At 36.1% G+C, this 12601-nt stretch overlaps 1 protein-coding gene across 5 annotated transcripts in view; it reads left to right on the top strand.

The window, feature by feature from the left end:
* LOC115338835 (spidroin-2-like) overlaps window positions 1-12598 on the top strand; it is a 40399-nt gene extending 27801 nt beyond the window's left edge. For 2 of the 5 annotated variants that reach the window (XR_003922546.1, XR_003922545.1), the window contains 2 exons: window positions 8371-8480; window positions 8580-12597. The gene's annotated coding sequence lies outside the window, so the exon portion shown is untranslated. Of the gene's footprint in view, window positions 1-7292; window positions 7436-8370; window positions 8481-8579 lie in introns of all 5 variants that reach the window. The other 3 variants (XR_003922543.1, XR_005932027.1, XR_003922544.2) reach the window with 3 other exon arrangements.
* Window positions 12599-12601: the final 3 nt, after the last annotated feature.

Here is a 12601-nt window from a genome sequence, read left to right as displayed (position 1 = left end):
TGTTTCAGGTTATTAAGAAACCATTGAATTCTCTTGAGATGAAAGTAAAGGTTATTGCAGAACAAGAAATTTTATTGGGGTATAGAAGAGTCTACAAATACATACATAACTAGATTTTTATATGGCTTTAATGCTTAGCATAATTTTCAAAACCCTATAGTCATCTCTCCCAAACACTTTAAAATACGGCCATGGTCAAGTAAATGTACTAACTCCACAAAGCAGTTCGTTGAAGCAATTCATTTGTCCTTCATAAAATTCTAGTTTCATTTGAAATGTCATGGGAGGCAATTCCAGTGGCAGTGGCCTAACTCAATAAGAAAATTATATGTCTTTGTGTTATTCTTGATGTTTAGGGAGTAATTCTCCATTTATGCTTTCCTTTTTTCATGCTGAATGATCAAAATCACTTTGATTTATGGAGAGAAAGAGAGAAAGTGGGATCTGCTTTAAATAAGTCATCCTCCCTTTCCAAAGACTTACTCTTGTAAATCCTTCTGCACACTTGCCAACTTTTGAATCCTTTAAGTAGAAAAACATGCAGAAGTAATAAGGAAAAAATCTTTATCATTTTAATAGGATTTGAAGGTTTTCCTTTAAAAAATGCTCTTTCCTCCTTTGTAAGAATGATTAGCACTTACAAATCTATAACCAATTTCTGTTAGTTGATTGAACTATTTAAAAACTCATTCTACTATGAGGTTTCTGAATGTGACCATAATCAAATAAAAATGTAATTTGTCATCTGTACCTACTACTACATCCTGTCATTTATGAAAGGTGTGAGGAAAGTTAAACTGTTTGGATTTCTCTTTTGCTATGGATTATTTTTTAAACATTTTAGAAAAATAATTGCTGGGAAAATGTATATATATATTTGTGGACACTCTAACTTTTGCAGAATATTTTTATAATACAGAATAAATGTAGTGAACCATTATAAGAATTAAGGATTTTATTGTCTTATTATTCTTAAAGTTAGATTGAATTTAGGTTTCACAATGCCTTTATTTGAGTAAACATTGTTGATATCCCTGATCTTCCAAAAACTTCAAATAATAGGAAAAAAAAGTCAATGTTTAGAAGTTAATATCTAAATCAATGTATTAATCAGCCTCACTTTCTGAAGCTGGATTTCCTTCAAAAGTTATTTGACATATCCTATTAATCATAGTTAGATTTGGAAATCCATGGCATGTGGTGAGAACAAGCCATATGCTGAGATAAACTGAACTGGAGCACATCTAGGTTAGTTGAAATACGTGTGATGTTTGAAGCTGGTATTTGATTGTATTAAAACAAAACGTCGGTATACTGTTGGTAATTATCTATTTGTTACTTAGGCTTACAGCTCAAAGCATTATAGGCATAGAGGAATATCCTTTATTAAAGAATTCTGTTTATATTCATGTTTAATGGATTCAGTATCATTTAAGTACTACTTTGACACTTACCCAGATGTTTAGTTGCCCTGAATCTTTAATCATACAGTGAAATCTCAGCAGCAATAACATAAAATTTCAATCTCAGTAGCGACCACATAAAATTTAGATAGAAAATCAGCCTCCACACTACCTCCAAAACCTTTTTCTATCCTTTTAAGGACAATATCTTCCTCAAGCAGGAGGAGATTTTTTGTTCAAAGCCAAAAAAGATGCTTAGACACTATGTGAACTGTCTTGATACAGAATTTTCCCTGGTCTTGCACAGTTGCGCATCCTACCCCCTAAACTTTATGTAGGGGTTGAAAACTAGGTCTTCACCAGAAACTTGGCTCATATAGCTGTGATATTGAGGGGTATAGGGGCTAAAGAGCTGTAGGCAATAGTTATGTCATTTCTGTACTCGAAAAGCCTACAAAGTGTTTCTGCATGCCTAGACTCTTACCGAGGGGTTGTTACTGAAGGCTGTTGTCCAGCAAACCTTTCCCAGTGTTGGACTGGTCTGTTTGAAAAGACTAGAGCTTTAGGCTAAAGGTAATGTGGCCAGTTGCAGGGAAGGAAAGGTATGAAACTGAAAAGTTAAAAGAAAATTCCAGCTTATATAAAAAAAAAAGCACTTAACATTTGTGCATGAATCATTCTTTAGATCTCTTCTTTTATTCTGGTACAATTTGATAAAATAAGAATTTCAGGTTTTCCAGTATTCTATCAGGTATCATTTTTGTGGTTGCAAATGCTTTTTTCCTCTTGCATCTTTCAGTGTTTTGTGAATTTTCCTGTTGTAAATGTGTCAAAAATCCACTATCCATGGACCAAGTCTGTACCTGTCTGAATATACCTGAATACAAGGAACCAAAGGAGCACTTGACTATAGTTTCACCTTTAAAATGACCTGGCCTAGTTCTTCTCTTGTTAGAAATGTTTTGAGGAGTTTGAAATACTGCTAACATTTTTCTGTATTCCTTTAATACCTGATTCTCCTGTTCTATCTGTCATCGTCCTTGGCTACATAATATTGTTTGACCAATTTACTGCTGCTATTTCACAATCTTTTTTCCTGTTAGCTGGATTTCTAAGAATATCCCATCCATAATAACCGTAGCTCTGTTACATTTTTACTAGTACTCATACTGTTGTTCTTCCTAGTGCCTAAAACCTTCATAATTGCTATTGTGCTTTAAAACACATCAGAGAGAATAGGATTTTAACCTGGTGAATTAAAAATTCATTTCCCAGAGCTGTGTGGTTTTGTATCGATATTGATCAATACCATATTGATCCTGCAAGAGAGTACATGAATCCTCCTCCTCCACGCACCCTTCTAAAAAGAGCAAAGCTCATTTATTCCCTTCAGTCTCTTAAACGAGCAGGTAAATGCCCGGACCTGACCACTCCTCACCAGCCATCACAAGGGGGATGTGGGGATGTCCAGGCGTAACCTGACATGCTGCCCATAGCTCTGCAGTGCTGGGAGGACAGTGCCTCTCAGAAACCATGGAGATTTTGGCACGGCCTGAAGTGCTTTCAAGATACAATCTGCTGTTAATGAGTGAAACACTAAATGATATTCGTAAGGTTCTGCTCTATAGGTTTTTAATTTCTGAATGTGGGTTTGAAGAAACACACAATAGCACATTCAATAAAGTTCAATTACTATTCAACTACTATTAAGTACACATATGGTGTTAGCTGATATTTTGCTCAGTGTTTGTACTGTAGCAGATTTGGTTGTGTAATTTTGTTTTGTAGATAGAGTGGGGGACACCTGCATTCACCTCTAGAAATTTTTATGTATCTAGATAGGGATTATATTTACACTGGAAAAACCATTTTGTTATAGATTAAGATTTTGAAAACAATAGGATATCTGTTTATGCTCTGTTTCAGGGGTAGCTGATGACTGCATACTGCACTGTTGATAAAATAGGAGATACATGCAATAAGAAATAGTGTTTATTACAGAAACAGGAGACTAGAGATGGAAAAGTATATTACATCATTCTAGCTAGTCCCGTCAATGGGGAGGTTTTTCTTATTGAATGTTTTTTACTCTTTTCTTTATTTAGAGCAAATAATTCATATCCAAGTAATGTCCTGATGGAAAGGGTATAAGAGTAGAGCAGAAATAGTGTCACAGGTAATAGGATTGCCACAGTTCCCCTGAAATCTGTTTCATAGCCTTGTGTCTCTTATTTGTAGTTCAATTTCTTGGTTTCATTCTGTTTTCTAACTTCCCTAAATTCATCCCTTAACTCCTAATATTTAGTACATACTGAATGGTTTTTTTCCTTAGTATTTATATTCTTCAAGATTTTCTCCTTGTTATCCTAAAACCTTATAATAATATAATTAATGGGAAAAACTATTTATTAGGGTTGAAATCTGTCCTATTAATACTGTTGAGGCTCATTCAAGTTTGCCAAATCTTTCTGAACTTAAGTAGACTAAATGGAGTGAATTTTCCATATGATCTTAACAGACAGCGATAAAACCATTTTGATGCCACTTGTATTGCAAGTAGTGGAAGCTGTAACTATATCCAAAAATGACGACACTAACCTTTGGCTAGCACATAGATCTTAAGGTTCTAGACTTTTTTTTTTAAATGGCTTAAGTAATTGTAATTTCAAAACTTAGGAAAGAGGAAAGAGTATTCCTGAAATTCCCCAAAATGGAAGATTCCCAGTCAGGACACTGTGTCTGATATTTACTACACTCTTCTACATTGAGCATAAAGTGAAAACCTATCAAGCCCTCTAAGCAAGGCTATAAACCCACTGTATCTTCATCCACCTCCAGGCCTTCGTGGCTATTCAGCCAACAGTGTTTCATTTTAGAACCTTTTAGGCAATTAGGAGTCTTGTTGAAGGTGAAATCTATTCATATTTTGAAATGCACTAGTAATACTTTTTAGTAATATAGCTATAAGTAGCTTTTTGTTCTGAGATAAGTAGGATATGTTGTATTTCAAACTTTCACCTTTTAAGATGAAAATGAGATTGGGAGGAGAGGGAGATGTTACCAAAAGACTAGTTGCAGAATGCTCCTTCCTACTCAGTAAGTTACAGTTCCAGTGTCTGAACGCTAAGTCTATTTGAACAGTGGATGAAAAGCTTAGTGAACATGAAAAACTGTAGTTATTAGATTCTGGCCATGCTTAATTGGCTAAAAATTAATTATGTATTTGATTACATATGGGAAATATATGAAAGGTCTTCCCTGAAATGTAATTCTTATAATCACCATGCTAATATGCGGCATCGTAGCTTACGCTACAGAAGAGCTGGATTTACCAAAGTTAAATTTTGGAATCCTGTTCAATAGGATTCATATTTTGATTTCCAGGCAATAGACTTTATTTGCAAGGTTTAGATTGAGGTTCAGTTCTTTTACATTGCCTGAGGTACTGTAACCGTGCTGAAACACTAGCTAGGCAACTACTTCCTCTGCCAAATATGTGGTTAGTTTTCATCTATACTAGTATGTACAAACCTATGTAATGAAATTTGGTATTTTTGCAAACTATTCATTTGCAAACAACATACCCTTATAATTCCTATTACATAAAAGCTTACGTAAGTAGACAAATATATAGTTATGTGCTGGGAATCCTTCATTAATGACACAGAGAAAGGATTTCCTGTAGAACAGATGGCCCTTGTAGTGTTAACCAAACTGTTCATCTAAACCAGCATTGTCTGGAACCTAATGCCCTCAGGCAAGGATCCGACCCAGTTGTGGAGAGGCACCATGCAATCATGACAGATGGTCATGTGTTGAGGCAGTCCAAAGACCATGCATATGTACCAAGGGTGGTTGCTGAGAGCTGAAGCCGACAGTGGAGAATATTCAGTAGGCTTATGGTTATGGGGTGTCCCGGTGTCCTACTCTGAACAGCACTGCTGTGTAAAACCGAAGGCACGTGAGAACTTAAACTGAACAGAAGGAAGAAAGCAAGAGTTTCTTAGCCCTTCACCTGGGTTTCGTTGGCTAGATCAACAGGAGGGCAGAAACTCAATTCGTTAGCTTTGGTCACCTTAAAGAGGGTATAAAATTTAGTCCCGCCATTCTGCAGTGAGTTGAATGAGTGACAGTAATAAATACTTAGAATGATACATTTCCAGCCTTTGAAAAGCAAAAACGTTAATGCACTAATGCACTAATGGTTGTTACATTAGTGTTTAGTGTTTCTTACCACTTTTATATATAAACGTGAATAAAATCTTAATTAGGCCTTCCTGAGGTTTCAAAGCTGAAAGATATGAAATGCAGTTTAAATAGCAAAGACTCTTCTGATCACAAGATTAATCAAGACCCCTTCTGTATTAAGAATATGCTTCAGTCAGCTGGAGAAGCTCTTGAAAAGGGGCAGGAGTCTCACTTGTCTTCAAAAGTTGAATTTTAATCCAGTTTATGGTGGCTTCCCACATTTGAAAAGAGGTTTGCTCTTCTTTTCAGCCAGGAAGAGCATAGTTTTGAGAGATACATGTGATGACAGAGCTTTCAGAGGAGTAAATAAAAACAAAGTAGAAAGAATATCAAAGCACAGAAGGGATTGAAGTGATCTAATGAGAAACATGGTAATGGTTTGCAATGAGGAAAAGGAGTGAGCTGGAAAAATATAATGGAGGGAATTTATGTTTAAATTTGAACTGGTTGAAGCCTAGAAAGTAGCTGCCACTAGCATTAAAGTGGGGTTTTTTGTCATCTTTTCACAGAAAACGTTAAGGAAGGACAGGTGCAACTGTCATTCATTTCTTTTTGACTGCCATACTGAACTGGAGTTTGGAAGTGCCACTGGTTCATCAGGGAACCATCCCAAGAGCTAGGGATCTTCAGACTGTGGAAAGTCTTTAGACATGGTCTTTTCTATGCTGCTGTGTCCCAGCAGTCAGTGAGGGAAGCCCTATTATGCTTATATTTCAAGCAGCTGTAATCTATAAGAAGAATCAGCTGGGAATAAAATCTTGTGCCTTTAGAGCTGCTTTGCACCATTATCCCATGGCTTGAGATCTAGTCCATTTTGTGTATAGCTGCAATGGGCCTGAATCTGCTTTTACAAACTCTGCATTTACCCAGCTATATTGCCACTGAAATCTAGGGTGTTACACCAGTATAAAATCCATGTGTGAAAGGAGAATTTGACCATGCGATTGGTTTTGCAGTCATTTAGTAGTAATTCATATTTACAGTGAATTTCATTTGCAGCTTTCATAGTATGTAGCTAAAATGACTTTTCTTTATTTAAAAAGGCCTGATACTGCAATGTATCTGCAATACTATCTGTTCTTTAACTCTGGTGTTTACACCTCTGAACTAACCACATAGCTACCAGCACGTGTATGTGAGAGAAAGTGGAATGTATCTGCAGCTGAAAAAACAAAATGATGACTTGATCTGGATAGGGCTAGTGTTTAATACAAAACACTACCAAAAGCTTGGAAGTTCTGTTCAAACAGACGGGTGGGTAATGTATTTGATTTACCAGATTCAAGCCCAGTGTGTCTGTGTGAAGACCTGTGGAAATGTAACAGGGTTGAAATGTCTCTCGGGGGAGGGAATATGTATTTGTGTGAGGAAGCAGGAGGAGATGTCTGGGGAGAGGACTGAACAAGAATCTCATCTTTGGTTTTTTCAGATTTGCTCTGCCCTGTGTAGCATATAATTTACAGTTGGAAAAGTAATACATATGACAGCCTGCTGAAAGAGAATGGAAGATTTGAGGTTGCTTAGTTTCTTTCAGATTTCTGATATGGCATGCCTGGTCAATGGTGCTCTCTTTCCCTGAATCACAAAAGTATTACAGGAAACTAACACAGGTTTGTGGGCTCATTAGACTCTATTTGTCAGTTTTCAGCACTGCAAGTAGAAGAAAAAGAGATTATAATGAGCAGTCTGCCAATGCAAAATGAAACTGAAATGATAATGTCCCTTGGAAAAGGAACATCTTATGAAACAGAAACATTAAACAGAAGAAAGTACTTACTGACAAGGTGATCTTTTAATTATTACAAGCTAATATGTTTAGGTATATATTTTATATATATTTATATACAGACTTTTTTAAAGTCTATGGATCTCACGGAACTACTGCATCTTTAACATTTTAGTTGCTAAAGTAATGGTAGTAGTAGACATTTATGTAGCAGCTTTATCCCAGGACCTTACAGAATTTCTCATGACATTTCTCTGAGAGACATAGGAATCAGTTTCCCAGAAAGGAGAGTGAAGAGCCAAAGTCACACATGCTGCGTCTAAGTTGTATGGCATGGGTGCTCCCTGGGCACCTGCATAGGTACTTCCATCCAATCACCCAGTCTGCAAATGTGCCACAGCTCCCTTCTAGTCTGCGTACCTGCATTTTCCTACCTCTTACCCTTGACATGGGACTGATTTGAGTCAGGGCATCCACACAAAAGCAAAGATTAGGAAGCATTCCTGGACCCCAAGTATGGACATAACCATGAAAATCAAAGTTAGGTCTGAGTCAGGAGTTCAATTCTTTGTTCTAATCAATTGGCCATATGCTTTCCACAAACTACTGCTTTTGCCGTGGGGAATTTATGATGATAGGGCTTGAGTCCTCGTCCATTTAAGGCAATGGCAATTGTGCCATTGATAGCAGTAAGATGAGGTTCAGACACATATACATAGGACAAGATTGCATTTAATTATCCACAGTGCTGTTTTTATTATACTTGCCAAAATGTTGCCTAATTGTCGCAATCCTTAGAAACAAAGAAAAAAAATGAGCTGACTTTGAACTACTGGCTAGGGTTACAAAACCTTTCATTTTTTTAACAGGTTACTGGGAATATCTAACAACCCCAAACAGGAGAACTTGCTCCAAGAATAGCACTGTGTATGAGCAGAACTTTGTACTTGTTTTTCCGTAGTTGGTGAGGAAAATAAGTGCTATTTTACTTAGTTTCAGATTACATATGTGGTACCTGAGCAGCAAGCTGCTGAAAGAACCCTGACTGCTGAAACAGAGAAACTGAAGAAACATAAAGATCAAGAAAGGCAAACCACAGAAAGGTAGTGGCCAAAATTTTTAAGATGTGCTTTGAAGACATTTAAGAAGCCTCTGTGTTGATTTAACTTCTTCTCTTTACACTTCTTTTTTTCCTATCTTAGGAAGGAAGCTGAGCAAAGTGATACAAGATGGAAAAAGAAATTACAAATTCTACACAACAGGTTTAATATTATTGCATTGATTGCATTGATAAAATACTTCAGGCCTATAGATTTTCCAAATTATATTTGGGAAAATTAAGGTAGTTATATACATTATTAAGTTACCTAGTCATTAGCATTTCAGGATGTAATAGCTAGGTTTAAAAGATTGGAATTAAATATTAATGGTCTGAATAATATACTGTTAACATGCTTGTAACAATGATAAACACTTCAGACAGGTAATTTTGTAGGCTTGTGTTAATAGTACTCAGAGTTCTTAAAAACAAAACTTGTTTTGTGTGCTGTTAGACTACATTTTGTTTAATGTCTTTCTTATGGCAATCTTGAATGAGATTTTAAGCTGTTAATACTCTTTTTTTAGGCTATTTGTTTCTCTTTGTCTTCTTTCCTAATGCCCCTCTTTCCCAGAATTCTTTTTCATCTCGTTTCGTACTTCACCATTTTCTGTCACTACACTTGCTCTATCCCAGAATCACAGTGCTTGCTTCTGGTTTTCATGTGATGGCAGTTCTCCTTTATGCATGCTTTTTTACTCAGCCAGTTTTCTCCTCTGCTCTATCCATCCTCTTTAGAATCTTCATCTTCCTTCTCTATATTCAGAAACATTTTGGCTGAAAAATGCCAATCGTCGAAACCCACAAATTCCCTCTAATCATCAAATGTAATGAACTTCTAGCAAAAGAACACGAAGGCTCCCATGGAGCTCTGCTCAGGGTCATGGAGACCGGCTGAGAGTTGTAGTGCTTCTAGGTCACACAGCCCCAGCACAACTGCTCGGGGCGTCGCTTTCTGATTTGCCGTGAAGCTGTGACTGAGATTGAAAACCTTGTAAAGCTATGAATTCCCTTGGTCTAAAGCTGGTCCTAGTATAAATCTTGCCCATTGAAAAAGCCTTATGCTGTTTTCTGGGGCAAGTAGCACTGGGACAGCCAGATATGCTAGGACTACGCCTATACTAACAAATTTTTAATGGTGTAGATACTCACATTTGTCCTTGGGTCTTGGCTCTCTGTCAGCCTCGGTGTGTCTCTATTGCTTCACTCATATTCTTTTTTGGAATAGAGCAACCAGTTCCTCAAGACAAAACCCTAGAGCAGTTCTGGTACTGGTTTGTTCCCTATAGGCAGTACAGATGAGATGGTACATCCACGTCGCATCAGACCACATCTCAGAACACACAATATCTGTCTTTGGAAACATGCTATAAAAACACCTCTCTCATAGGCCATGACATAGCCCAGTGCTATTTTAGTTCGAAAACTCCCGACTAAGAATATCTAAAATCCACACATGTGCCCCATGGGACCCAGCCAGGCCCAGTATGAGCACAACTAGTCCACTCTGGAGGTCACTAGTACTGATCAGTGTGGACAACAAGTTGTGCGGCATGTCTTAGGTCTATGATTTTCCCCCTGCAGCAAAATATTTTAGTAGTGCATAGCTTATATAGTGTGCTCAGCATCTTTATTGTCTGAAGAAACACGCAGGATTTGCTAAGGCTGAACTCCACAACATGCAAATAGTGTGGAAAACCTTGGTAGCCTCCATTCTAATGAGGGCTGCCAGAGCTTCCAGAGCTATGAACCTAGGAACTAGAGTCTGAAAGCTCTGGAACAAGATGTGGAAGCTGTAGGGTTTACAGCCAGAGGTAGTTTGCATGTGAGTGTTGCCTGGAATGGAAGAGTGGGAAAGCCCTAGCAGATACCAAAGGACTGTAATATGTTCTTGGTGGTATCTTTGCTACTGTTGTAGGGATGAATCAGACACACTTTAACTTTAAATTCATGGAGTCCTGAAGGAATCTATTTAATAATGTAAGCATCATATTTTGCTCTTTCCAAGATTTTTTTTTTTCTTTTTTTTTTTCAGAATTTCAAGTTTACTTCAAATTTATCTGGACTGATACCAAATTTTAAAGAACAAAATTTCCCACCAACTGCACATTCTACTGTATTTCAGATGGTCCTTTTCCTGTATTTTTTTAATCTACACAACACCAAAGGTGTGTAAATGCAGTAATTCCTGTCCTACAAATGGTAGGTACATCTACTGCACAGCAAACCCTCTGTATTGTACTTCGTGCTTGTTTAGTTTGATACAATATCTCTAAGGTCAGGGGATAGTTTCTCATTAAGTTCAGCATTCATTGAAATAGGCCCCGAGTTATCTTCTCATCTGAAAATGGTGAGAATAGACTACATTGATCATACAATGACATTGTTATCAGTGTTTTTAGTAATAATGCAAGTCTCCGTAGAAAAATAAAGTTATATTATTCTTACCAGGTCTACTTTAATGAGTATACACTGTGTTACCTGAATAGGTAGGTACTGGAGGATTTTTTTAACAGAGCCCATTAAAATTACTTGCTTAAATAAGAGATTAATTTGTCATTTTATACATAGCTAATCATTGTAACATCATAGAAACAGGTTCGTTTTGATGAAAAGCCAATTAATGATGAGATCTAAATAGACTACAGGAACAAACTTATTTTTGCTTCATTTTTTTCTGAAAGTTTATTAAAGAACCATGCAAATTATCTTTTCATGACACTGTGACTCTCTGGGCAGCAGATATTTGTCTTTAATTTAGCCTGTGTATTGTTATTATTTTGTTATACTCATATTTTTCAAAAAACAACTATAAAATATGTGAGCCCTCTTGTGGCCAAAATACCTTCTATGTGTCCTATGAAATCATCAAAGACTGTGTGGTCTGGTGAATTAAGTCCCTGAAAAATATCTAGAGAACATTGAATGTAAATTTGTTTAGTTAGTACTTCTAATGTCAGTTCTTCATTTGTCATAACAACTCAATTCATTTAAGTTTTCCTTTACATCTTTCTTAATTTACTGTTTGTAGCTAAAATGCCCATGAAGTTACCAGACACAACCAGGGCACAGAACTCCAAGATTTCTAATAACTTTGTCCATTGTGGTATAATTGCCATGAAAGGTGCTAGTTAATGTGAAATGTTTTTTTGTGAAGATCTTTTTTACGATACAGGAGTTTTTTACTTTAAAATCTTCTACATATCAATGATTTAAGTCATAGGACCAAACATGACTTTCAGTCAGAGTTGTCTTTTAGTTATTACTGAACTGGAGCTGAACTCCGTGCTGATTTTGAGGCAGAAGAGATGATATTTCATTGCCACTTATCACTCTTTCCTCACAAATTCAAAGGAAAATAATCCAAATCATCTGAACTACATACTCTTATTTAAGAAAAATTCTTATCACCTGATACAATAATTTTCATCTTTTTTGAGGTTTTTTGCTTCCCTTCAATAAAAAGGTCTGTTTCTGCAGTGTAATACCTTTCTTTGTAAAGAAAGAGGAAAAATTTTACAGCTGTTCAAATTACCTCATGAACTGGACCTTGAGAAATGAGGTAGCAATTTTCATTGATTAGATAAAATATCAGCACTCTGTGGTTAAAGTTATAGTAAATTTACAGACAGGAAAAGGATGGTATTTTAAATTCAAAGTGTTTATTCTACTCCTCACAGATTTTTCCACTGCATAAGGTCTGTTACTTTACTTATACATTTAATGTAATATATTAATGGCATTTTAATGTATGTATGTCCCATGGATTGCTGAACGCTTACTGGTTATTTGTTCTAATTTTGCTGATCGATAGCGTTTGCTTAATTATTTCCCCTGAGGCCTTAAAAAGATCCATAAAAGTACATTTCTTTGTACTTTTTTTTCTTTGGCTATTTTAAAGTTGTGCTGGAGAGTATTGGTTGCAATATCTTAACCTTCTTCCATATCACAGTGTTTGTGATACTTGTGTAAAATTATTTATTTATGACACACCTATATATATATGTTAAAGAAATGTAAACTATCAACACATCTATTTATATTTTTCTGGTTTAATCTGATCTTTTATTTTTGTTTTTCTGCTATTTTTATTCATGTTTATCACAATCTTTTCAGTAGTATGGA

The sequence above is a fragment of the Aquila chrysaetos genome, chromosome 3, assembly GCF_900496995.4.
Source record: "Aquila chrysaetos chrysaetos chromosome 3, bAquChr1.4, whole genome shotgun sequence".
Classification (NCBI taxonomy): Eukaryota; Metazoa; Chordata; class Aves; order Accipitriformes; family Accipitridae; genus Aquila; species Aquila chrysaetos.
The sequence above is the reverse complement of the archived record's forward strand: the minus strand, read 5'-3'. Positions and strand labels throughout refer to the sequence as shown.